The sequence below is a fragment of the Monodelphis domestica genome, chromosome 2 (genome assembly GCF_027887165.1).
Source record: "Monodelphis domestica isolate mMonDom1 chromosome 2, mMonDom1.pri, whole genome shotgun sequence".
NCBI classification, from domain to species: domain Eukaryota; kingdom Metazoa; phylum Chordata; class Mammalia; order Didelphimorphia; family Didelphidae; genus Monodelphis; species Monodelphis domestica.
In genome coordinates this window covers 283,141,292-283,169,080 of record NC_077228.1, presented here as the reverse complement: position 1 = coordinate 283,169,080, position 27,789 = coordinate 283,141,292, and the positions used below count along the sequence as shown (strand labels likewise).

The window sequence follows — 27,789 nt, the reverse complement described above, 5'->3', positions numbered from 1 at the left end:
GGAGTCACTTGTGGATGATAGGTCAAATTAAGAGTCAAGGAGTTTAATGAAGAGAAGTCAAAGGGAAAAACATGGGGTCAGCAGTCAAAGTAGAGCCTTGGAATTCATATAGAGCCAGTTTGACATTCAGAGATCACTTTAGAGTTATTAAAATAGTTGAGTGTGGATTGGTGGAGGGCAGAGGAGGCAGGGCACATCCATGAAGAATACAGGGGTAGTATGTCAGCTTCAGGCCAGGAGTTCAGTTTGGGATCTAGAGCAGTCTAGGCCTTTAGAAGTCAAAAACCATGTGATAGGCCAGAGTTTCCAGGCTTAGGTAAATTAAGTGCGGCATCTTAAGAGGTTGTCAATAAGGCCAGAGGGCCAGTGTGTGGTCAGAGAAGACTGAGTGGTTTATATGGGACCATCCTGATCAATGTGGATTCAGAGGAAACAGCATGGCATGGTGGTGGCAACTACACTCAAGGGTAGTTACTATGGGGTCAGTGACTGACATAAGCAGGTTGATAGAGCTCTAGAAGGCTTGGGATGGGATTGGATGGATCTTTGTATGGACTAGGGTGGGCAGTGTAGTCTCTAATGGATCAGGGTGAAACCTGAGAGATCAACAGGAGATTGGAAATTGAGGAACAAAGTGACAGGTCCAAGGATGTAGTGATTGGTCAGGGATGTCTAGGAAATAAATCTAACCTTGAGTTTATCTCAATTCCCAGCTCAGGGTTAGCAGCCCAGCATTGGGAAGTTCAAGTACCATGCTCCTTACTTCAGCATGCACTGAGAGCCCAGGGGCTGGCTCTGGACATACAAAGATGCCACCAAAAATAAAACCAGTCTCTGCTCTCAAGAAGCTTATATTTTTAGTTCCAAAAGGATAAGATAGGGGCAGCTAGGTGGCTCAGAGGAAAGAGAACCAGATCTGGAGTTGAGAGGACCTGAGTTCAAATTTGGCCTCAGATGCTTCCTAGCTATGTGACCCTTGACAAGTCACTTAACACCTATCAGGCAATATATTCCCTTACTGCTCTTATGCCTTGGAATTGATACTTGTGTCAATTCTAAGACAAAAGAAAGGGGTAAAAAAAAAGGCTAAGATAGCTCCTGAACTCTGAAAAAGAGGTAAGGTCAGTCTGCAAGCATACAACAAAGCATTTACTACAGTACTAGCACTGGGAATATAAAGAAAGATAAAAACATGGTCCCTGTCCTTAAGGAATTCCCAGAATAAATGGGGAAATATTGTTACAATCATGTACATCCAAGATATATATTGTATAAAGGAAAGGTAATCTCAAAAGGGAAGGCACTAGCAGTAGCAGGGACCACAGTGATTGGGTTCATACTTTCAAACACCTCTCCCCTCCTTAAAAAACAAAATTCAAGAAATAAGGAAGGGCATGAAATGAATAGAGTCTTCCCATTCTAAATCTACATATATTTGTAGTATGTATATAGTATGGCTCAGTAGAAAGAATATTGACTCTGGAATGGAGGTCCTGGATTCAAATCTCACCCCTGATCCTTATTGCATGTGTGACTTTGGGCAAGTCACTTAACCTTGCTGAGCCTCAGTTTCCTCATCAATCTAGTGAGGGAGTTGGTCTCTGAGGGTCAACCTTAAATACATGATTCTACCTTTAGGGCTTCAACTTCCATATCTCCCATTCACACCATAGGCACCTTTAAGGTGAAATATGTTCTCCAACATATCACAAGAGTTCAAATCTGGACTCAGACACCTACTCACTGTCCCTGGGCAAGTCACTTAGCCTTGGCTGTCTCAGTTTCCTCATCTATCAAATGAGCTAGAGAAAGATATGGCCAACCATTCCAGTATCTTTGTCAAGAAAACCCCAAATGGAATCATGAAGAATTGGAAATAACTAAATAACAATTACTTAGAAACAAACACCCACACTCAATTTGCTTGTATTAAACACATGCATACCTAATGACTTGTATCACTCTCATGCAAAGCATATACACACTATACACACACACATACATATATATATATATACATATATATATATATACCCACAGAAAACCATAGTGTGCAAAGCCTCAGAGTTGAAATCACCTTCATACATCATCCAAACCAATAACAGTTTAATACTAGTCCATCCAACATTATTTGGAGTAGGAGAGGAGTTCACCAGAGTAGTGTGGCTTTTGGCCCTGTGATATCTTTAAAAAGGTTTCCTTCCTTGATAAGGGGAATTTCTAATGTGGAAAGTCCCTCAATTGATGTATTCCCACAACTCATCATTGATTCAGAGAGTTGCTTGGGAGCACCACCCCTCCACAGGATAAGTGACTTGCCTAGGGTCATACCACTGTTGTGTGTCAGAGGGGACATGAGAATCCAGGTGTTCCTGACACCAAGGCTCATCCTCAATATACTAGACCATGATCCCTGTGCTCACTATCATTCTTGGCTTTGGCCATGGTTGTCACCGAGGTGCCTCCCTCTTGGGACAGCTAGGTGGCACAGTGGGGAGAAGACACATACTGGAGTCAAGAAAATGTATCTTTCTGCATTCAAATTTGGCCTCAGCTACTTCCTAGCTGAATGGCTCTGGGCAAGGTACTTCTCCCCTTTTGCCTCAGTTCCTCATCTGTAAAATGAACTGGAGGAAGAAATGACAAACCACTTTTTTGTCTTTGTCGTTGTCAACTAAATCTAAAATGGGGACACCATGAGTTGGATGCAACTAAAAAATGACTGAACAACTCACTCTTAGTCCTAGACCAGAGGAGTGTGTAAATACAGATTGATCCATGCTGACTCCACCCTAAGCAAAGTGGAAGGAGGCATGCCAGCTTCTTTTATCACCCCACCTCAAAATTCAGATTCACAGGGTTTATGATAAGCTCATCATAAAATCAAAAGATTTAGAGCTTAGATTGGGGTTTTGGTGGTCATCTAACCTAATTTCCTCATGTTATAGATGAAGACATTGAAACTCAAGATGGAAAAATTACTTCACCAAGGTCACACAGACAAATAAGTGGCAGAACCAGGATTTCCACCAAAGTCCTATGAGATCAGTCATTGTCCTATGGCCTAATTGATGGTCCTCTCCACCCCCATTAGGTCACTTGCTTAATAGGGTTGGGAAGGGGGAGAGAAGTCTTGATAGGAAGGTCTGGGAGATATCCCATTTAAAGGACAAAGTATCCTCCCAGCCCCCAGTTCAAATGTCCAGCCCCAAGTTTAGCATTGTAGACAGTGTCCCTGACACTCCTAAGTGGCAGAATACCTACCCTACACCCAGCTTGGGGGAGAAGGGAGAAGTCAAGACTTGAGTTTCAAAGCCAGAACAAATTCCCACTTCTCCCATTTTTGTTGCCTTTTCTCATTCTTTCTCTGTTACAGCTCCGGAATATTCTCCCCACCTCTTCCTGAGTTCCTGAGCCTACAGGATTTGGAATCAGGAGACCTAGAGTAGAATCCTAGCTCTAGTCATTTTGTCCTTGACCAAGTCATATCCGCCTCATTGTGTTTCTTCACCAATAAATTGATGGAATTAGACTGGATCTGAGGTTTTTAACCTGGGATCCAGAGTTGGATAAAGAAAAAAAATCTTTATTTCAATAAAATTGGTTTCCTTTGTATTCAATGTATTTTGCTTTCTGCTTTAAAAATCTTATTCTGAGGTCTGTAAATTTTCACCAATTTGACAAAGGAGTCCATGAACCAAAGGAAGTTGAATAACCCTTTGAGGGTAAAGAATCCCTACAGTGTCTTTCATTTCTCTAAAGACCGAGTGCCTAATACAGTGCTTTGCAGAGCTGGGCTTCATAGATGAATTCAAGTGAATTCTAGCTCTAAACCTTTGATCTATTCAAGGAATTTCCCAGAATCTGGGGGTAGGGTGAAATGAGTATGCTTCTTTCTTTTTTCCTCTCTTCTTTTTTAACTCTAACCTTCTGTCTTAGAAGCGATACTAGGTATTGGTTCCAAGGCAGAAAAGTGGTAAGGGTTAGAAAATTGAGGTTGTGACTTGCCCAAGATCACAAAGCTTAGGAAGTGTTTGAGTACAGATTTGAACCCAGAACCTCCCATCTCTAGGCCTTCTGAAACTGGAAACTCCACCCATTCAGATCAGATGAATAAAAAGAAAAGATGGCAAGTAAGGGTTACTGTTGATGGAGGAGTCAGAAGGAAAGGAAATAGCCTGTACCTCCATTCAGGGTAAAGATAGTGAGGAGGGTCATCTTGCTCCACTCACCATTACCAGGTTTAACAACATCAGCTGGACAAAGAGCTCTCTGACTACCCAAGAAGACTGAATGGGCTATGGGGTACAGGGGCCAAGAGGAAGCCAAAGGGTGGAGAGGCAGTCCAAGGGAAAGTGGCCAGCAGAAGACATGAGGATAATGGACTGGTCTTGGGGAGGGGGAGTGGCTAGGGCAAGAGCCTGAGAGAAGATGGCTGCTGGGCTAGAAGTGGGGTGATCCAGGTGGAGAAATCAAAGAAGTCACAGAGGTTCCCAGAATCCCAGGGAAGGTGGGGAGAGACCAGAGAGGGAGGGGTGCACTTCCAAGGAGAAATTGAGGCTGGAAGTGGCTGAACCACCCTTCTCAGTCTCTTGGGGCAGAGGGGAGCCGGGGGAGTTTGATGCACTCCCCGCTGACTCTCTCACTTTGTCGTCCTCTGGAGCATGAAATTACAAGATTTACAGGAAAAAATGACACGGCCTTACACTCTCACATGGGGACCTCCCCATGACAGCCCTCCATTCCCCCTCCCCCCCATTCTCGACCCTTGGACCTCCAGCCCCACTCCATTCATGCCAAGCTTCTCCTCTCCCTGACCCTCTTTACAGACTCAGATGAGTCAATAGGGCCAGGAATGATCCTTCCTCATCTGCCTAAGCGCTGCTCTATTCCTTCCCTGACTTCCCTTCCTTTCCTTCTACTGGTTTTCAGTTTTTCTGGATGCCCTAAATACAAGGGAGCCTGGGAGATGAGGATCTTAGAAACCATGTAACTGTCACCCTGGACCACTAACATGTCACCACTTAGCCCCAAAAGGGCTCAGAGAAAGAAAAAGAGGGTTAAATGGTAACTATAATTCCCCAGAACCTCTGATCTGAGAGCCTGCTGGCCTAGAATGGTCTAAATTCTGGAGCAGTTCAAGTTAAAGGCCAGCAATCATGAAATCTTGGCCCTATTTTTTATTATCTCTATGACCTTAGACACAATATTTAACCTTTGTTGACTTCTTGAGTAATTTATTTCACCTGTCTGTGATTCAGTGATTCATCTCTAAAATGAGGGGGTTGAACTCTATGATCTCTAAGGTCTCTTCTAGCTATAAATTGTATGATCCAACAAAGACACATGGAATCACTGAATGGCATTTCATTATTTGCATGGCTTCAGCATAATGGATAGAACACTGGTCTGAGAAACAGGAAGCATTGGTTCTAAACCCAGCTCTGCCACTAATTTGAGATTTGATCTTGGATAGGTCATTTTCCTGACATGTGATTCCATTTTCTCACCTTTAAAACAAGAGGACTGGTATTCCGGAAAACAATTTGCAATTATTTGAGAAAAGTTATTAACTTGTTCATACTCATACTGGGTCAATACCCAGTAATCCACCAACAGGGCATGTTCCTACAAGTAGGTCAAAGAAAAACAAGAATTGCCCTGTATATACCAAAATATTCTTATAAACACTTTCATGGTAGCAAAAAACTGGGAAAAAATAGCAGGTGCCCAGCAATCAGGAAATAGCCAAACAAATTGACAGATAGAAAGGGATAAATATCTCTATATCTGCATGTGTGTGTGTGTGTGTGTGTGTGTGTGTAACCACTTGATAGTGGGTTAAGAAATGACAAATACAAGAATTTAGGGATTCAAAAGATCATAGGACCATAGATTTAGAGCTGTGAGAGACCTTATAGATCATCAAGTCTGTCATTTAATTTTAGAGATTAGGAGACCAACACATGAAGTTGTTAAATGACTTCTCTGAGGTCACACATCTGTATCTGACATGGAATTTTTTTTAACCCGTACCTCCTATCTTAGAATTTATTCTAAGTATTGGTTCTAAGGCAGAAAAAAGCTAAAGGCTAGGCACTTGGGGTTAAGTGACTTGCTCAAGGTCACACGGCTTAGGAGGTATCTAGGGTCACATTTGAACCCAGAACCTACCATCTATAGGCCTGGCTCTCCATCCACTGAACTTCCTACCTGCCCATCTGAGGCAGAATTTGAATCCAGGTCTTCCTGACTCTCAGTGCAGTGGCATAGAGACCATGCCCCAAATATGGAGTCCAAAAAGTGATATAGTGAGAAGGAAGCCCAAATGAGCAAACAACAATATTACACAATTTCTACAAAATCCCCCAAAAGATGTCAGAACATAGAATTAATTTTGCTTCCAATTATGGAATATACTTCCATCTTGTCAGAGTCAAGAAGTCAAGGATCAAATAAGATATTTATAATGAGCTTGGCATAAAGCCTGGCATATAGTAGGTGCCCAATAAATGCTTTCTCTCTTCCCTCCTTGGTAGAAGTCATGGACTACAGGTATGGAGAGTAGAATAGACTGGTTGGGGCTGTCTCAAAAGGCTTATTTTGTCTTTTTTTTTTCTTTGTTGTTACAAGGATGGGCTCTATAGCTGGAGTAGGCTGGTTACCAGGAAGTCAGAGGAGTGTAGAAAATAAAAAGCATTAATAAAACATTTTTAAAAATTTAAATAAAATGAGGGGGTAGACTAGATGATATCTGAGGTCTCTTCCAATTCTAATATTGCTTCATTTGCATATGAAGAAGTGCAATCACATATATCCACATATATGCTTTCTTCTAGCCCTCTGGATAAAATCATTGAGTCATCTTTTAAAGGACAGGAAAAAAAAGAGGAGTCCTTGTCCCTGTTAGGCCCTACCTATCTCTCTCCCTAGTTAATCCTAACCAGGCTGTAAATTCTTTGAGGACAGAGGCTGTATTTTGTGTGTGTGTGTGTGTGTGTGTGTGTGTGTGTGTGTGTGTGTGTGTGTGTGTGTGTAATCTGCCCACAGATATAACTGCTCTGGGCACACAGCCGACGCTCAATAAGAACTTGTCAAATTGAATTTTGTTTAGGTTGAATACAGGGGGCAAGTATAGACAGATGTATAACTTATGCAAATGATTTACATGTTGGTGAGGTCTGGAGTCTGATAGCTGTCAATCCTCCTTCCGCACTACATATACTTTTTCTGTCAACCCTTTCATGTGTGTGCCATTAAGATGGGGCAGGCGTTGGGAGAACAAGAATGAGAGCAGGGCAGACGCCTTGGAATGGAACAAGAACCTCTGAGGAAGGTCATCTGGGCAGCCAGGGAAATCCTGTGCAAAGCTGGCCAAATCTCAGCCCCTAATAGGTGAAGACTAGACTCTCTGACCTCTGAAAGGGAGTTAGTTATCTGGGGAAAGACTGAGATAGGGATAAGTCCGCATGGCAGACATAAAGATAAATGCCTACAGAGCTTACATTAAGAAATCATACTTTTCTATCCTCTCATGTCTAGAGATGAAAAAAAAATCAAGAGTCTGATAAAAATGGGGGCCTGGAACCTTCTTTTGGGACATGTGCATCTGAGAGGGGAGCATAGTTCTTCCCCAGTGTTATCCTCTGGCCTGCTTCCCCCAGACAGCACAGCTCTCCCCAGGCCCCGCACCTACCAATCCTGCCCCTCTCCAGAGTTTTACTTTTCCCCATGTAAAAGTTAAATTTAGTCTCTACTGATAAAAGATTTATATTTTATGAGGTTTATTAAAGATTGTTAGAAATCAAGGATAATGAAATACCAAGGGGGCAGCTGGATGGCTCAGTGGCTTGAGAACCAGACCATAGGAGGTCCTAGGTTTAAATCTGACCTCAGACACTTTCCAACTATGTGACCCTGGGCAAGTCACTTGACCCCCATTGCTTAGCCCTTACTACTCTTCTGCCTTGGATCCAATACACAATATTGACTCTAAGATGGAAGGCAAGGGTTTAAAAAAATACCAAAATAAGAAAAGCACATGCCTAGGGCACATTAGCCCATTCACAACCTACTCACTACATCTTGCCTGCCGGGTAGAGAGACGTGTGTGCTTAGAAGAAGAGGTGCTCCTGGGAGGCAGAGAGCCCTTTAAATTCTAAATTGTGTTCTCGCACTCAGGTGAGGACTCAGGTGAGATTATATGGAATTCTGGGAAGCACCAAGGACTTCTGGGGTTTGAAGTCTGGGGTTCAAATCTCCATTTTTACACCCAACAGTCATCTTTCCCCTGTCTCCACCCTATATGCCTCTGCAAAATGCCACCCACCTACAAAGGGATTTTTCTTTGGCCACCCCCTTCACCCCCAATTGAATTTGCCCAGGGGGCCAGAATTCCTAAAGACGACTCTGAAAACCAACACCTTCAAGTTTTGGGATGATAGCATTTAGAGGGAAAGGGACCCTTCTTTTTCTTTTTCTTCTTCATACCCTTACCTTCTGTCTTGGTATTAATTCTAAGACAGAAGAGTGGTAGGGCCTAGGCAACTGGGGTTAAGTGACTGGCCCAGGTCGTACAATTGAAGCCAAGTCCCCTCAATTTCAGGCCTAGGGCTCTATCCACAGTATCCCTCCTCTCGTTTTATCAATAAACAGACCCAGAGAGGGCAAATGATTTGTACAAGGTATAATTATAAATTACAACTCTAATAATAAATCTGGAGGCTTTTTAATTTTCCTATGACATTTTTGTGCGTGTGTGTGTGTGCGTGCATGTGCGCACACACGTACATGCACTTCCCTGGACTGTTTTTAATAGTGCCAAGCAGAAGGTTTTGCTCTTTTTTATTGAGAACCAATCTCTCTGCTTCTCAATTCCCCCTTCAAAAAGTCAAGGAACCCAGTCCCCACTAATGAATCCCAACTCCTCCTCCTTCCCTCCACTCTGTTCAGGAGTCATTAGCAAGGATCTCCACAATTAGGAACAAATGGTTTATAACGAATGGCATCAGGCCTGAGGGAGAGTGGGAGGGGAAGCTGAGCTTGGGATCCGACGATGACAGGGAGCTCCTGAGACCCTTCCTGACAAAAAAAAAAAAAAAAAAAATATATATATATATATATATATATATATATATATAAACCACAGACCAAGAAAGAAATAGGGCTAACCTCCTCTGTCCCCCAATTCTTCTCTAACAATAATAGCAAGAACTGACATTTATATATCACTTTAAGGTTTTCAAAGCACTTTATCCACATTAACTAGGCCAGATAAGTTGATGGGGCCAGGAATAATTCCAGATCAGAGGAGGGCTGTGCTCCACCTCTGACTTTCCTTCCCTTCCTTTCACCTGATCCGACTTCCTCCAGGGGCCCTAGCTACAAGAGGATCTAGGATCGTGCTCTAGAATCTGAGCATCTTAGAAGCCAGGTGGCTGTCACCTTAGATCCTGAATGTGTTGAGTTTTAGCCTCACAGAGATGGGTGAAGGATAGAAAGGATCCATCATTCTAGAGATGAGAACTTGATCCTTAAAACAACTCTGTGAGGCAAATGTGCTATTTGTGTCACATTTTACAGACGGAGACACTGATGTGGGGCAGCTTGGCAGCACAGTGGATAGAGTACCAGGCCTGGAGTTAGGAAGACCCGAATTTCAAATCTGGCCTCAGATATGACCCCTAGGCAAGTCACTTAACCTTAACTCCAACTGCCTAGCCCTTGCCACCACTATTCTGTCTCAGAATTGATACTAAGACAGAAGCTAAGACAATTCCTAGCTGTGTGACCCCAGGCAAGTCACTGAACCCCCATTGACTAGCCCTTACTGCTCTTCTGCCTTGGGACCAAAACACAGACTAATACTGAAGGGAAAGGCTTAAAAAAGGGGGGGGGCTGAAGTTCAGTAAGGTTAAATAATTTGCCTAAGGTCACACCACAAGTAAATAAAGACAGCAGGATTTGAACCCAAATCTTCCTGACTCTGTGCCCAGTACTTTGCTATGTTGCCTACCAATGTACTTTGAAAGGGGGCAGCTCAAAGACCACCCCAGATCTCTCATTCTTCCCCCAGATCAAAGCAGCCTAGCTCTTTGGACTCTAAAAACTCAGAATTTCAGAGGTGGAAGTGACCTCGGTTGGTTATTTCATAGAACCCTGACCTGAATGGCAAGCTTCTCTCTAAGCCCCATTGTAGCGAAGGGAGCCAGGAGAAAGAATGGAAACCAGCTTTACTCTTTTTCCTGCACCATTCTGCTATTTTTTTGGGGGGGGATATTTCCAAACTTGTAGGATCACAAGATCTAGAGATGGCAGGGATCTAAATCCATCCAGCTCAAACCCCTAATTTTTTACAGATAAGAAAACTGAGGCTCAGGTGGGAGAAGTTACAATTCCAAAGTCACCCAGGCAGTTGAGCATGGAAGGTGGGATTGGAACCCAGGTCCTCCAACTCCAGAGTCAGTGCTATTTCTACTGTACCCCAGACTACTTCCTGTGGGGTCCAGGGCAAACAACACTTTTTTTCTGTTTCAGTTTCCCTCCCATCCTACAGGATTATTCTGAGGACCAAATGATACATGTAAAGGAAGCATTTAAAAAAAAAAAACACCCTGTAATACTAAGTGTCAGTTCCAAGGCAGAAGAGCAGAAAGTCCTAGGCAACTGGAGTTAAGTGACTTGCCTAAAGTCACACTGCTAGGAAGTGTCTGAGGTCAATCTAAACCCAAGTTGAGAGTCAGAAACCTAGGTCTTCCCAATTCCTGATCTGCCCCTCTATCTACTATCCTACCTAGTTGCCCTGAAGAAAGCATTTTGTAAATTGATATACAAGTTAAATTGATACATAAATATCAGGTATGTTATCTTTATTTCAGCCTCCCAGGACACATATGGAAAGACATAGGAGATATTACCCTTTGCCTTCAAATTGATACTAAATATTATTCCAAGGCAAAAGTGGTCAGGGCTAGGCAATGACTTGCCCAGGGTCACATACATAGCTAGGAAGTATCCACCCAGATGCTCCCGATTTGATTTTTGAGGATAGCCAGTCAAAAAAAATTTAATAGGCACCTACTATGCCTCCAGGCACTCTGCCAAGTACTGAATAGGGAGGGAGGCTAGTAGGTTTTGGGTTTTTTTTTTTAAATCACGCATACAGAGAATAAAGTAAAAACTTATTTTCTAATTACCCAATTGAACAAAATCAAGATTTGGTTCCTTTCCACTTCCACTCAGGCAGTTATTACTAGACTTAGAAGAGGTCCTGGGGGAGGGATGGATGGATGGTATTATTCTGCCCCCCCCCAATCCCCTTGCTCTGGGTGCCCAGGCAGAAGATGGCATTTTAACAACCCTCATGCCTTCCCCATCTGCAGGAACTTCAATTCTATGTAATTCAATCTAATTTGAGAAATATTTATCACCTTTTATGTGCTAGGTATCACAGGCAAGGTGTAGTGGACCTGGAATAAAACAGCCCAGATTTGTCTCAGCAATAACTTCATAGCTATATGTCCTTAGCTAAGTCATTTCCTTCCTAAAAGTCTTGGCTTCCTTGTCTACAAAATGAAGGGGGTCTTCTTTTGTTGATGTTTTAGTTTTTTGGGTGTTTGAGCTCAGAATTAAAAAAAATTAAAATAACCCCCACACCACAAAGGGTTCAACTGGATAATCTTTAGGGTCTCTTTCCAACCCTGATGTTTTATGATGCTATAGCCTTGCTTTCAAGGAGTTTACAACTTAATACAGAGGGAAAGATGTTCAAGTCAATAACTGTAATGGAATAGAGAATTCAGTCAATGAAAAGGAGAATTTGTCCTGGCAGAGAAGTGGTGGACTTTAGGTGGGAGACACAGCATACATTGTTAAATATGCCCAATGTCTTGGTTTCTTTTTTTGTTTGTTTGTTTAAGATAGATTTCATTTCAAATCTGTCTTATAAACAAATAAAATTTTAAAACAATAAATGTGTTTAATAAATAAGCTATCTTTCCATTCAATGGAAATTTCTTTGGGTGGAAGTGAGAAAGAACTGGGAAATGACAAAGTCTCAATAAAACATCTGAGGTCTTTTTTCAATTAAAGAAAGTATAGGTCTACTTAAAGTGCTAGAATAAATATGACATCTAAAAAATTCCAGGAAAAGAAGCACCATGGAATAGTAGAGACCAGGCCTCTTAATCAGAAGACCTGCCTTTCAAGTCAACTCTGCCATGTACTGGATTATATGACCCTAGGAAAGGCACTTAACAGTTGAATATTCCAGATCTCTAAGATTATAAATTGCTAAAAAGGAACAGATTGATAGCTAGGTAGTACAGTGGATAGAGCACCAGGCCTAGAATCAGGAAAATTCATCTTTCAGAGTTCAAATTCTGCCTTCAACATTTACTAGCTGTGTGATCCCTGGGTAAATCACTTACCCCTGTTTGCCTCAGTTTCCTCATCTAGAAAGTAAACTGGAGAAAGAAATAGCAAACTGCACTAGGATCTTTGCCAAGAAAATCCCAGATGAGGTCATAAGGAGTCAGAAATGACTGAAACAACTAAACATGACACCAACAAGAAGAATCATAGGTCTGGCCCAAAAGAAAAAGAAAAAAGCCTATGTCCCCATATCGCTTTCATCACCCCAAGCACAACCTCCTTAATTAATCCTCTTTCCCTGGGAGGTCTTTAAGTGAAGCCCAGTGAGGCTATGGGGAGGGGGGATTCACAATGAAAAGTAGCTGCCAAGTGTGATCCCTTCAAGAGTTCTGAGATTCTATGGCAATATGGCTCTCTGGTTGTTTTGTGAATTTAAGTCTTGGTCTCCTTTGCTAATGTGGAAGACTTGCCATAAGTGTGGAACATGGCAGAAGCCTAACAAAGCAGCTTGAGGTAAACAGCACAAGAAGCCCCTTGTCTTTCACCCTGGTCACCTGCCAGAACAAGAAGGTCACCAGCCAGCACTTGGTGAAGACTACCTGACCTTGGCAGGGAGGAGGGGCAGAGGTCACTGGGCCCCAAACTATTGGAGAGAGCCTGACCTGGAAGAGATCCAAGTTTTAAATCAGGTTTTGTCCTCCAACAGAGGAGACCAAGAGAGAGAAAGAGAAAGAGAGAGAAAGAGACATAAAAATGATATTAAACAGTGGAGAGATGAAGGAAAGGAGCTGGAGAGGGGAGGGGGACCATAAAATCCCGTAAGTGATTCTACACCTTTTTCCCTTAGAAAAAAAGCTTTTTGGAAACGGCTGTAAATTATTTTTACACCAACCTCGTAAAAATGACATCGGCACATTCCCGAATTAGAACTATTAAGATAAAAACCAGAAACATACACACACACATTCCAAAGAATACTGTGGCATACATATTTCTATACAAGAAGATAGACACATATATAAGCATACACACAACAGAAATGAAACACACAAGTGTACATATCCTTAGCTATTATGGAATGAATTTTCCCCAGAAACAGAAGAGACAGGGGGAGGAGAGTGGGGTGAGGGTGGTTCTAGTTTGGGGAAAATCCCTTTCCCAATTATCTGGCTGTGGATCAGCTCCAAATCTATGCTCTTATGATCTCTGAATTAATAAATTACCCAAGTAGTGATCAAAATTTATAAAAGAGAAACAGTCTTTTGAAAGCTCTTTTCAGACCTTCCTTTTCCTTCTTTAGTTCCCTTTTCCCTTCTGCCAAGAGGCCAATAGATCCTAGTTCTCTAGTCTCCCACAAATATGTCTTGCCTAAACTACTATGTTTTCCCATTTTCTCTTGCATGTAAAGACCAGGGCAAATCATAGAAGGGGCCCCTACTAGCTCTGGGTCTGCTGCTCTCCTGAGGAGGGAATGTGGGTGGGCTCTCTGAGATACTTCCAAGGACTGGGGTGGGAGACCTGTTGAGTCTTGGCTGGAGGGAGGGAAGGAGGGAGAGAGGGAAGGAGGGAGGGAGGGAGGGAGGGAGAGAGAGAGAGAGAGAGAGAGAGAGAGAGAGAGAGAGAGAGAGAGAGAGAGAGAGAGAGAGAGAGAGAGAGAAATGATGCTTCAAGAAATTAGGCTTATTTTTGTAAGAATCCAAGAAATCTGACTATTCCCTTGGGAGTTGGGTTCCCAGAGGGAGAACCAAGTCACATCATTTTGTCTGAATTTACTCTTCTCTCTCTCTGTCTCTAGAGGCTTCCTGGAATTCAATCCTCTCAGCTTCTCTGCCCAATGGGTAGACCTAGGTTGAAAGAGCAGCATTATAGAGGACCTCTGAACAATTCATAGGGCACAGAGATGCTGCTTCCATTTGGGTTGTCTCCAGAGATAAGGCAGAATCCCTGAACAGAGGGAAAGGCCACTTCCTCTGATCTCTGTTCCCAGCAAACGCACCTGTTGGAGGGTGGTTAAGGGGAAGGGCAGCACTTGGGAAGGACACAGAAGACCCTTCACTATCCAAAGTGGTGTACTCCTAACCCAAGGGCAGCCTCTATGAACATGTTTGGCTCTGGAGTCACTGGAACACAGTATAAGGGGAAAAGGACTAATTTTAGAGTCAGAGAACCTTTGTTCCTATCTCACTACTGATACTTACTCCCCGAGTAAACTTACACAAGTCACTTCTCTTCTAGCAGACTCAGTTTCCTCATCTTTAAAACAAAAGGATTAGACTAGATGGATTCCAAGGTCCTCCCTGATTTAAATCAATCTTATTGAATAGCCTATGGTCTTCTTGAAAGATTAGCCTGAGTCAGGGAGAGAAATTTGATAAAATGGAGATAGATCCTCAGTTCCCCAAAATGGAAGCAAATGTACAATCTCCCACCTTTTTCCTTTGGGCCCTCTGCCCTATTTTGAAGGTGTGGGGTTGGGAGTAGGTTCAAGGTGTGGGGTTGAGAGTAGGTTCAAGGTAGAGAGATGGGAAAGGGAGGGGTAAAGAGAGAAGTTGATGTTTCCAAAATGGAGCAAAAGGCAGGTTGGAGCAAATACCCTAGAGAGGTCTCTTCTTATGGGCCACAAAATCAAAGTCCCCAATATCTTCTCTCCTTATCCCCTCACCTTTCTCTCTATAAGGCAGCTGCTTCTGGTTGGAAAAGTTCACTTTTTGTTGATCAAATGAGATCGCATTTGTAAAAAGTGTTTAGCACACTGTCTGGCATATACTAGGCATATATTGGGCATATACTAGGAAAATGCTTATTTTCCACCCTCCAAACCCCACCATCCCTTGTTTGAGAAGGGTAGTCCCAAAAGGGGCACCTTCCTAAATAAATGATCCACTTGGGGTAAGAAGATGGGGATGCAAGCTTCCCCCACCTCCCCAATGTACAAATGGACATCCCACAGTCCTTCATCCCTTCCTTCCCACTCATATCCCTTCCACTCCAGCACCAAGCTCCTTAACTCTCTACAACCAACATCATCTCATGCCCACATCACCCATTCCTAGGAACAGAGGGAGAGACTATGGAAAAGAGAAGGGAGTGGGTAATTCCTCAATGTAGGGACCTTGAGTAAGGTTATAAGAGTTCCACTGGTCTTCAACTTCCCCAATGTTACCTCCAGGCACCGCTCAGGCTTTGTTGGGGGGGTGGGAAGAGGTATGGAATTTGGGAAAAAAGGGGATAATAAACAGAGTAGCCTAGGCTCCACCCCAAAGTTCCCCAAACCCACTACACCATTGGAGACCTCCCCAACCTTTCAAAGCATGCTCTAGTGGTCAGGGAAGAGTCCAGAGGAATGTGGAGTGTGGATAAAGGCAGAGGAGGTGGCCCTAGGGGACACAGGCATGGGGAATCAGGAGGGAGATGAGGAAAGGGATGCTATATTGGCAAGAGAAGAAATAAGAACTTGTAAAACTAATGGGAGAGCTGGGGTGAAAACTCACTAAGGAGAGGGCTTTCTGCATTCGCCTCTTTCTGAGGCTTCTACCAACTGAATTCAACAGAGACTAATTAGACACCTTCTGTGTACCGAGAATCCTTGGATGAGGTGCTGGGGGAGCTCCCCATAAGTTTACAGACACTGATAAATACTCTATTTCATGCCTTTAAATGACCTCTGAGGTCTCTTCCCACTCTTAAGATACTGATTCTATCAAAGGGGCAAAACTTATGCTTCATGTGAGGTCAGAGGAAAGATTGTTACTCACTTAAGTTACTCATTAATTAATTGTTACTCATTCCAGATGCTGAAGTGCCGCAGTGCTCAGAGTCCAACCTCCTCATTTCATAGATGAGGAAACAAAGGCCTCAGAGAGTAAAAACTTGGGGAGACCTCAAAAGCCATTGAGATATTTTATAGATGAGAAAAACTGAGGCCTAGGGAGGGTGACTTGACCAAGGAAGGTTTGGAAAGATCTCTGGGGCTACTGAATTTAAAATTGCTCCATTTTACAGATGAGGAAACTGAGGCCTAGAGAAGGATCCAAGAAAGGTTTCAGGGAATACAGATCATTTGAAAGCAGGACCAGAATGCTTATGGCCCGGAAGCCCCAAGGGGTCATTAGAGAGAAGCAAAAGAGAAAGGATAGGAAAGTCCAACATCCTCTCCTCCCTCCTGGCTGCCCTCCACCCCCACCCCAGCTCCATATTCCTTTCTCTCCTCCCCCAACTCCTTGCCTGCCCCCCCCCCCCCAATCTATTTTCAAGGCAGGGAGAGTTAAAAGCTCATTAACGTGCAGGGACCCCCGGCCCCTTTGAATCTCGTCACAGGATGTGAACGGGCAGGAGCTGGCCCCAGTTGCCAAAGCAACTTCGGTGGGAGTTCCCAGACGCTAGGCAACCCTCCCATGACCCTCTCTGACCTTTCACCCCGAGCGACCCTGGGGACAATGGGAGTGCACGCTAGAGGGGCCCAGGACGCTTTTCAGCCCGGCCGACAGCCGGCTCAGCCCGCCCCCTCCCCCTGAGCAGGCTCCGCCCCCTCCCCAGGCTCCTTCACTCTACAGCCTCCTCCGTGCCCAGAGTCTACAGTGGGGGCGGGGGGGGGGGGGTGTAACGGGTTCTCTTCCTCACACCTCCCAGGGCTGGAGCAGTCTGCTTTGCCCCTCGCCCCTCACCCCATGGGGACAGAGGGGCTCGGGATGCCCAACCCCTACCCTCCCGCCCCTACCCTGCCTCGTGCTCAGGCTTAAACTAAGACCTACGTAGTCCCTGCCTCCAGGGTGCATACAGTCTGGTCTGAGCACCGAGGGACTTCATCAAAACACACAATGTGACTAGGAAAAGAGAATTCAGAGAGAAAGAGCAGGCCAAAAGGCCACGTGACATCCCAGAGGGAAGGATATTACAGTGATTGGACGATCAGAAAAAGCTTCTCAGGAGAGGGCATTTGAGTATCTGTTCTGGGCCAAAGTTTCCTCTTTTGTAAAGTGAAAAGGGGTTGGACTAGACAACCCCTATTGAGTTGTCTTGGCATCAGTGAGCCATGAGTTTAAATTCTGCATCAGCCACTGTGTGATCTTGAACAAGTCACTTAGCTCTTCTCAGCCTCAGTTTCCACATCTGAAAAATGGGGCTCAAAAGAGCCCTAACATCACAGGGTTGGGGTAAGGAGATAATATGAGATGATCTATATAAAACACTTCGCAAACCTTAAAACACAGCATAAATGTTAGCTGTTATTAATTTATGACTTAGGAGTCCAGGCAAAGTAAACCTGGGACACCAAATGGCCAGAATTCTTCCTCTCGATGTATTCAGGTGGCTTGGAAGGACATGGTTCAAATCTAGTCTCAGACACTTCCTAGCTGTGTAACCCCAATGGTCTAGCCAGTACCACTCTTCTGCCTTGGACTGGATCCTTAGAATGATTAGAAGTCAGAAGGTAAGGGTTTAAAAAGAAAGGGGGGCAGAGGGGGGATGTTTTGGAGGGCAATAGGGACCCTCCCTACTAAAGGTGTCCCCAGTGGGCATAAGAGCCTGAAGCACCATCAAACCTCTGGGGATCCCCACTCTCCTCAGAATACATAGCAGCACAGTAAACATGTTAATACAGGTACAATCAGGGTAAGGTAAACAGCCAGAGCTGCCTAGGGGAAAAGGCTTTGCACAGAGCCAGAATGAGGAACAGTTGGAGGAGGCAATCATCAAGGGCACAACATGCAAGGACAAGGAGTGCAGGAGGAGAGGAGGCCGATTTAACTATATTATTATCATTATTATTAAATAAAAGCTCACTTTTTAAGGCTAGACTATGTCCCCCTCGATGGCACCAGGACCTTTATTTAGTAAAACTTGAACGTAGGTCTACGGTGGACAGTCGGATCACGGATGGGCACGTGTGCATGTGCCCATGCTCTTGGAGGGTCCTCAAGCCTTGTCTCTGGCCTCCACAAATGTCTTGTCCAGTTCTGATGGACCATCTATGAGTGAATGGCGGGTCCCTTTTTTTTAAAAATTTTTTTTAAACCCTTACCTTCCATCTTGGAGTCAATACTGTGTATTGGCTCCAAGGCAGAAGAGTGGTAAGGGCTAGGCAATGGGGGTCAAGTGACTTGCCCAGGGTCACACAGCTGGGAAGTGTCTGAGGCCACATTTGAACCTAGGACCTCCATCTCTAGGCCTGGTTCTCAATCCACTGAGCTACCCAGCTGCCCCCAAGGTGGGTCCCTTTTTAAAAAAACACTTTAAACCCTTCAAAATCTAAGTCCTCCTTACTTTTCTCTGTGGGTTCCATGCCAGGGATCTCACACACACAAATCCAAGGCCCTCCTGCCCGGAATGCCCTCCCTCTCCACTCCTGCCCACTCGAACAGGATCATTTCTTTAATTCTCCAGCTCAAAGGGTGCCTCTTCCCAGAGGCCTTTCTTGTAGTCTAGCACCCACCCCCCAGCCCTTTATATTTCATTTCCATACTCCCCATTTCCAATTTCGGTGAACAGGGAGCACTCCCGGTAGAAGGTAAGCTCCCTGAGGGCAAGGACTGTCTGGATTTTGTATAGTGATAGGAGGAAGTGGATTCATAAAAGGTTGTGGATGTATGGATGTATGGATGTATGGATGTATGGATGGAGCACCATCTTTATCCCCCAGGCCAGCTCTCCTAAATCCTTTCCGGGGCCAACAGGAACAGGGATGTGCTCAACCCTTGGGGCCTAGGGTGCTCATAAACACTTGCTTAGTGAGGGAAAAGGAGGATTTTCAATGAAAGGGAAGGTCTGAAAGGGGTGGGAAAATAATGGCCCCTCCTCCTTTACTGTGGCCAAAAGGCTGGACCTAGGAGGGGGGCGGGGTGTGTGGAATTAGTCATTGTTTCAAGGGAGGCAGTGGAAATCGGTGGCTAGCTGGAATAGCCAGGCCTCTTCCCCACCGACCCAGATTTTCCCTTCCAGGCCGGGGTCTGGCCTGTTCAGACTTCCCCCAGCTCCCTGTTCTCACTCTATTATTTTTTTAAACCCTTACCTTCCATCTTGGAGTCAAGGATCCATAATACTGTGTATTGGCTCCAAGGCAGAAGAGTGGTAAGGGCTAGGCAATGGGGGTCAAGTGACTTGCCCAGGGTCACACAGCTGAGAAGTGTCTGAGGCCACATTTGAACCTAGGACCTCCCATCTCTAGGCCTGACTCTCAATCCACTGAGCTACCCAGCTGCCCCCTTCTTGATCTAAAAGCTTGCCAACTGCATGGAGACAGGCTCTCCCACCATGTTCTGTGGTGAAGCACTGTTTGGGCCTAAACTCCTGGTCACCAGCCTGATTTCTGCCACCTCCCTCCATATCTCCTTGCTCATTGCTACTACAGGTGCCCCTTCCTCTTCCCCTTATTCCTGCCCCCCATTCTGTTTCCAGACCTTAGACATCCCCCATTGTAATGGCCCTCTTGAGCCCCATTTCTACATTCCCAACCACCTCCTGGATCGCTCCACTGGGGAGGATGTCCCTCTGGCACCTATCAGTTTCATGGGTCCAAAGCTGGGCTTGGCATCTTCCCCCCAATAAAGCTGCTCCTTTTTGGTGTAGGGTACCACCCTCTCCCAGCAAGTGCTCGATGCCTCAGCATGGTTCCTGGCTTCTCCCTGCTCTCTCATCCCCTAGACCCAAATAATAAAGAGCCCTGTGGATTCGACCTCTATTAGATTTCCTGTATCTGTCCCCTCCTGAAGGGCCTCATCACCTCTTGGTCTGAATTACTGTAATAGTGTCTTAACTGGTCTCCTTGACTCTAGTCTCTTTTCTTTTCCATCTAATTCATCCTTTGACTAGGCTGTCAAAGGAATCTTCTGAAGGCCTCCAGTACCTGTCTAGTTAGGTCCCACCTCTACCCAAAAACCTTCCCTGGATGCTCATTAGTTGCCTGTATGATAAAATACAGATTTCTTAGCCAGGAAATTTAAGGCCCTCCATTATTAATTCATTATTAAGTTCCTGGGACAGCTAGGGGGCCCAATAGGTAGAGCACTGGGTTTGGAATCAGGAAGACTCATCTTCATGAGTTTAAATCTGACCTCAGCCACTTCTTAGCTGTATGATCCTGGGCAAGTCACTTTGACCTATTTGCCTCAATTTCCTCATCTGTAAAGTGAACTAAAGAAGGAAATGGCAAATCACTCCAGCATCTTTGCCAAGAAAACTCCAAATGGGTCAGCAAGAGTTGGACACAACTAAAATGACCAAACAACAAAGTCCTTGCTATGTCCTCAGCACTCTGCTAGGTGATGGGGCAACAGAGACAAAAGAACTTATACTCTATAGAGGAGACATTTGCATGTAAGAACATGCAAATATATTAAAAATAACAACAAGGTAATTTCTTGGGACAAGGGATAGAACACTGGTTTCTCGGGGAAAGGCTTCATGTTGAATCTGTCACATGCAGAATTTTGAAAGAAAGGATTCTAAGAGATGGGTATAAGGAGGATGGCCATTCTAAGGCATGGAGAACAGCCAGTGCCAAGGCAAGGGGACAGGAGATACAGTGCCCCATGTGAGGAACAATAACAAAACCAGTTTGGCTGTATGAGGTACCAGAGATTGCAAGAAAGGGAGTAATATATCATATAGTTGGAAAGGTAAATTGGAGTCTGGTTGTAAAGGTCTTTAAAGCTAAACAAGAAAGGATAGCTGGGTGATAGTGAATAGAGAGCCAGATCTAGAGTTGAGAGGACCTGGGTTCAAAGCTAATCTCTGATACTCTCTAACTGTGTGACCCTGGACAAGTCACTTAACCACAATTGCCCAGCCCTTACTGCTCTTCTGCCTTGAAACTGATATTTAATATTGATTTTTTTAAAATTAAACTCTTACCTTCTGTCTTAGAATCAATACTGGGTATTGGTTCTAAGGCAGAAGAGCAGTAAGGGCTAGGCAATGGGGGTTAAGTGACTTGCCCAGGGTCACACAGCTAGGAAGTGTCTGAGGCTAGATTTGAAACCAGGGCCTCCCATCTCTGGACCTGACTCTCAATCCACTGAACCACCCAGCTGCCCCCATTTAATATTGATTCTAAGACAGAAGGTGAGACTTTTTAACATTTTAAAATTAAATTTAAAATTAAAAAAAAAGCTAAACAGAGGAATTTATATTTGATCCTAGAGCCCCTGGAATTTATTGAGTTGGGGGCAGAGTTAACGTGCTCAGATTCATGCTTTGGGAAAATCACTTTGGCAGCTGAGTGAAGATAGATCAGAGAAGAGAAAGCCTTGAGGGAGAGGGATCAATTGGGAAGCCACTGCAATAGCCAGGGGAGAAGAGCTGAAACCCAAAGGGCAGCTGTATGAGTAGAGAACTGGGGACAGAGACGAGGTATTGTGCATTTGGATAACATTTGGCAACCAACCATATATATAGGTTAAGGGAGGGTAAGGAGTTAAAGGTAATAGCAAAGTTGGGAACCTGAGTGACTGGTGGGGTGGTACCCTCAAAGAGAAATAGGAAAGTACAAAATAAGAGGGTGGGAAGTGGGTGGGGGATTTGGGAAAAGGTCATAATTTCCATTTTTGATACCCTATATTATAGCCTCTTTGCATATGAGTGGGCCATCAGGCCTCTAATTCCATATTTCTGCTTTTTGGAATCCCTTTCCTTCATTAAGGCTTCTTGGATCTCCTTTCTCTTCCTGCCCTCTTAAAATCAATACTCCTTCAGAATTTCCCTAGAGTTCTTAATTGGATACTTCCTTTGCACTTATTATACTTTATTCGGAAACTTACTTATTTGATTATATGTTGGAATCTCTTCATTAGATTATAAATTTCTTGAAGAATAAGGGGAAAGGACCTACTTACATGAAAATATTTTTAGCATCTCTCTTAGTAGTGGCAAAGAACTTATATATAACCCAGTGAAATTGCTTGTCAACTCCTGGGGAGGGGAAGGGAGGGAGAGAAAATAAATCCTATAACCATGAGTAAAATATTTAAAAATAAAAAAGTTTTAATTGTAGTGGCAAAGAACTGAAAACTGAAGGGGTGTCCATCAACTGGGGAATGACTATGTTGGTAATGCAATCCTATTGCTCCTTAAGAAATGATGAACAGGATGAGTTCAGAAAAACCTGGAAAGAGTTATATGAACTGATGCATAGTGAAGTGAGCAGAACCAAGAGAATAGTAACAGAAATACTGTACATGATATACTGTGAAGGACTGAACTATTCTCAGCAAACCAAGGTCCCAAGTTAACCCCAAAGGACTCATGATAAAAAATGCTCTCCAAAGTCAGATGGATATGGATCAAGGTACACTGTTTTTCACATCAGTGTATTTACGGTTTTATTTTGAGGTTTGAGTTTTGTGTAAATGTGCTCTTACAACAATGATCAATATAGAAGTGGGTTTTACATGATAATAAAAATAAAAATTTTTAAAAATTAAAAATGCTATCCAAAGCCAAAGAAGGAACTGTTGGAATTTGACTGCAGATCAAAGCATGCCATCTTTTGCTTTATTGTATGTGTCATATATGTCTTCTGTCCCAGCATGAGGAATATGGAAATATGTATTGCATGACAGCATTGGTATAACCTATATCTGACTTTTTCCACCCTGGGGAGGAAGAAGTGGGCGGGGGGGAAGAAAGGGAGACAGAGAATCTGAATGTGCAAAATACCAGAAAACAATTATTATTTCTACATGTAATTGAAAAGAATAAAAGAAAGTAAAAAATAATAATAAAACAAATTTCCCGAAGGCAAGGACTATGTCCTTTTCATCTTTGAATCTCCCCACAGTACCTTCACATAAGCAAATATTTGTTGACTTGAATTGTTTACCCAGTGCACTAAACCTTCCAATGAGAAACTAGGACAAGAAAAAGTGGGAGAAAAACAGAGACTTTAAGAAGCAAGAGATTGTGAAATAACAGAGGGGCAGGAACATGGAAAGAAGGGCAATCACACCCATCCAGTTGGCAAAATTATTTTTAAAAAACCTGGAATAATGTTGAAGGATTGTGGGAATGGCAGATAAAGACCCATTAATAATATTGTTGATAGAGCTATGCATTGATTCAACCATTATGAAAAAATAATTTGGTATTATGGGGGAAAATCACTAATCTGTTCATTTTCTTTATCTCATTACTGAGCATATGTTAAATATATATATAGATACATATTAAAAGATCAATGACAAAAAGAAAGGTCCCATATATAACAATATTCATAGCAGCACCTTTTGTGATTTTTTTTTAAAAACCTGTAAACAAAATAGATGATTATTGTTAGAAACTTAAACAAATTGTGGTATATAAATGTTATGGAATATCATTGCTGAATAAAAAAACTACAAATAAGAGTAATTCTGAAATTCAGAGAAACATTCTAAGACTTTAAAAAAAAATACAAAGGGGGCAGCTGGGTAGCTCAGTGGATTGAGAACCAGGCCTAGAGATGGGAGGTCCTAGGTTCAAATGTGGCCTCAGACACTTCCCAGCTGTGTGACCCTGGGCAAGTCACTTGACCCCCATTGCCTAGCCCTTACCACTCTTCTGCCTTGGATCCAATACACAGTATTGACTCCAAGATGGAAGGTAAGGGTTTAAAAAAAATACAAATAAGAGGAATTTGAGAATTCAGAGAAACATTCTTAGGTTCTATTTAAAAAATTATAAATAAGCATAATTCTGAGAATTTAAGAATTCAGAGAAACATTCTAAGACTTTTATGAAGTGATAAAGAAAAAAGAAAGCAGAACCAAGAGAACAATATACATGACTACAATAATATAAATTAATACAGCACAATAAGGTAACTGAAGTCAGATAAATTACAATGAAGGATCTTGGTTCTGGAGGCAGAGAATTAAATACAAATCTTGCCTCCCAGTAGAGGTGGGGGACTACAGGTGTGGAATACTGCATATGCTGTCAGATGTAGTTATTCTATCCATTGATTTTGCTAAAGTGTTTTTATTTGTTACAAGCAAATGATTCAATGTATATGCGCTCACACAATGTGTATTTGGAGAAGAGTATATCAGGAAATTACTATGATGTAAGAAAATGAGCAGATAAAAATAGAGGAAAAGGGAGAAGTAGTTCTGGGGACCATACTCACCCTTAACTCAGGTAATAAGCCCTTAATTAAGAACCACAGGGTCATTTCCTACCATTTTAGGGGGAAAGATATCAAGGGAATGGGAGCTAAACTACCTATATTCCTTGCTTCTTTCCTTCTACAAACATTTCATGAACACCTACAAAAGATATTACATTGAATTTTCCTCCTCTTTTTCCCTAAAGGAGGTGCAACCTCAGAGAAGCAGTTTAAAAAGTATTAAAGTCTGGAGATCATCAGAATCTAAATCTTAGCTTGGATGCATAGTAGTAGACCTATGAGTCAGTCCCTTATCATCTCCAGGCCTCAGTTTCTTCATCTATAAAATGGAAATAATAATGCCTATTCTATTTTTTTAAAGAATACCAGAAGGTTTAAATAAGACCATGTATGTGAAAGCTTCAGCTCAATAGAGATATAATGTATTTATTTATTTAAGGAAAGGGCTAATACAGGAGGCCTCTAAGGACTTCCTCATAGATGCTGGAGCTTGGAGCATGGGAAGGGGCGGTGGAGGAGGGATAAAGGAGTGGGAGAAGGAAGAAGGAACCCTATCCCTGAGGCAGCTACCAGAATTTCTTTCCCACACTCCCCTCTGCTTGGCCAATTCCCATGGCAATGAGCTAAAGGGGTTGAATGGGTCCCAGAGAGTTCAGGACCTCAGGATCCCCAAGTAACCCTAATAAAAGGCAGTGAGGGAAGGAGAGATGGTATCTATATTCCAACCTTCTCCTCCTCTCCTCCCTTCCCCCCTTTTCATGCCTCCCACCCCCCAAGACACATACACACACTGGGCTGTGGTTAGCTAGGGCCCCACCCTGTGCATCACATTTGGGAAACAGAAGGATTGCCTAGGGCACGGAGCCATTTAAAAATAAAAACAAAAACAGGAATAAACAGAACACATAAACATGGGCTGTGTATACATAGCTGCCTTAAAATGGAAAACTGAAAACTTCACTTGAAAATGAGGCACAGTGATGTGGTATAGAGGTAAAACACTAGGTCTTGGTCAAAAGAACTGGGGTAAAATGTTAATCCATCTCCTAACCTCATTCCAAGCCTCTTCCCCTCTCTGAGCCTTGGTTTCCTCAACTGTTAAGGGAAAAGCTTGGAATCTGCTCATTAAGGTACCCGCATCTCTAAACCTTACAACACAACTCACGATTCTGTCTTTTCAGGCATTTTTCTGTCATGTCTGCCATTCGTGACCCCATTTGAGGTTTTCTTGGCAAAGACATTGGGGTGGTTTACCATTCCCTTCTCATATTGCTTTATCCAAAAAGACCATTTTACATATAACTTCTCATTCCCCCCTACAACATCCTCCTGAGGTAGGGTGGTGGGATTAGTCTCATTTTACAGGTCAGGAACCCGAGGCTCAGAAAGGAAAAGTTGTCTGTCCAAGGTGACAGGGATATCACTTGAACCCAGTTTATCTGACCGGGAAGCCCCGGGGGCTCTTCCCCCCCCCCATCCAGCCTTTTTAAACATGGCCAGCCCACCCTCCACCCCCAGCCACAATAGTGGGGGATTTGAGATGACAGATTTAAATGATCCAGACAATTGGGTCCACCCTTTATCTGTGCTCCTCAAAGCAATGAGGTACTTCTTCAAATACTAAATAAATGTTTTAAAATAGGACTTTGCCCTAGGTGGTAATTTCCCCCAGCATTCAATATTCCTGGCAAGGTTCACACTTGTGGAGGGAGGGGGAGAGGGAAGATGGTTCAGGAACTCTTGCTGGAGGGGCTATACTAGCCATATAAAAATGGGCGTGGATGGGGGACTTTTTTGGAGGAGAAGTGCTTTGTTTTTTTGTTTTGTTTTCATATAAAGTATGTCTCTTTAGGGGTGGAGTAGGGAACATTTGCACTTTCATTATGGGGGAAAACCAGTTGAGTTTCTGCTTCCTGCTTGTGGGGAGAAGGGATCTCTGATTCCAGGGTTCTGGCTGTGCCTCTTGGGGCCCTTCTCTTACTAGGATTGTGGAGCTGTGCTAGGGATACTCCGAAACACTAACAACAGACACTCCACTCCCTGGGGATGGCAGAGTGGGATATGGAAACATCTCTTGTTCTGTTCCAAGCAGCAGAGAAAAAGAAATCATTTTTTTTTTCAGTCCACAAACCCTTCCTGTATCAGATGGTACAAGGAAAGTTGACAATTTCTTTCAGAGAAGTTGTAGGTTTTACCTGAGATCCACTCAAGATGTCCTTAGGCTAGTTCCTTCACCATTCTCTGTGTCTGTTTCCTTCTTTGTAAAATGAGGGAGGTGGAAGAGACTAACCCAGAATCTAGATGCCACTTCTATGTTCTTTGTTGTAACTTTGTACATTCTGAAATCCCTTCTGATATTATATGTCCTGTGTTCTAATGTCCCATGTTCTAAGGTCCTTTCCTGCCCAAGTAATCCTATTTTCTGTGTTTAACATTCTATATTCTAAAATGTTTACTACCTGTAGGATCTTGGACAAGTCACTAACCTCCATGTGCCTCAGTTTCCTTTTCTGTAAAATGAGATAGTTAAACTAGTCAGCCTCCACAGTTCTTTCCAGCCCAAAGCCTACAATTCTATGTTCTTATGATCGCATCCAGCTGACACTCTAGGTTCTATGTTCTAATATTTGATCATGTAAGATAGGACACTACTGTAACACTGGTGTTCCCAGACTATTTGGGGTTGAATGAGAGAGAAGTAAAGAAGAAGGAGTTTCCTTTAAGGTGGACTACTATACTCTACGTTTGAGTCAAGTCATAATGCTTTTTGGTCAGTCAAGATTCCTTGTAAACAAAAAACCCCAGGGATCATGTATGTACAGAACTGGCAGCAGAGAATCCAATAAATAAACATGATAGAAACTGACATGCATGTTCATTAAAGTGGAAAGGGAATTTCAGCAGTGGACCAAAAGCTCTGCTTTAAGAATTCTTAAGTCAGAGATCATGAATTCAAATCCCACCTCTGATGCTTCCTGCATGTATAACATTGGGGCAAGTTATTGTTCCACAGTTTCTTATCTGTAAAGTGAGGGAGTTGGATTACATAGTATCTAATGTCCTTCCAGTCCTAGATCTAAGATCCTAGGTAGATGCCTTCCACAATCTGACTTTCTGGGTCTAATACTTTATGCTCCAAAGTCCATTCCAAGTGGGAACAATGGTCTGAGAGTTAGGAGATGCCGTTTCCAGTGCCTATTCTATAGCTAAAATTAGCTAAGTAACTTCAGACAACTTATTTTCTCTTTCTTGGTCTCAGTTTCCTTATCTGTAAATTGAGGGGGGAGGGAAGGTGTGAATGAAAGAACTTCTAAAAT

General features: G+C 43.2%; 1 protein-coding gene across 7 annotated transcripts in view; it reads right to left on the bottom strand.

The window, feature by feature from the left end:
• FOXP4 (forkhead box P4) overlaps nt 1-27,789 on the bottom strand; it is a 102,292-nt gene that overhangs the window by 46,239 nt on the left and 28,264 nt on the right. The gene's annotated exons all lie outside the window — the stretch shown is intronic.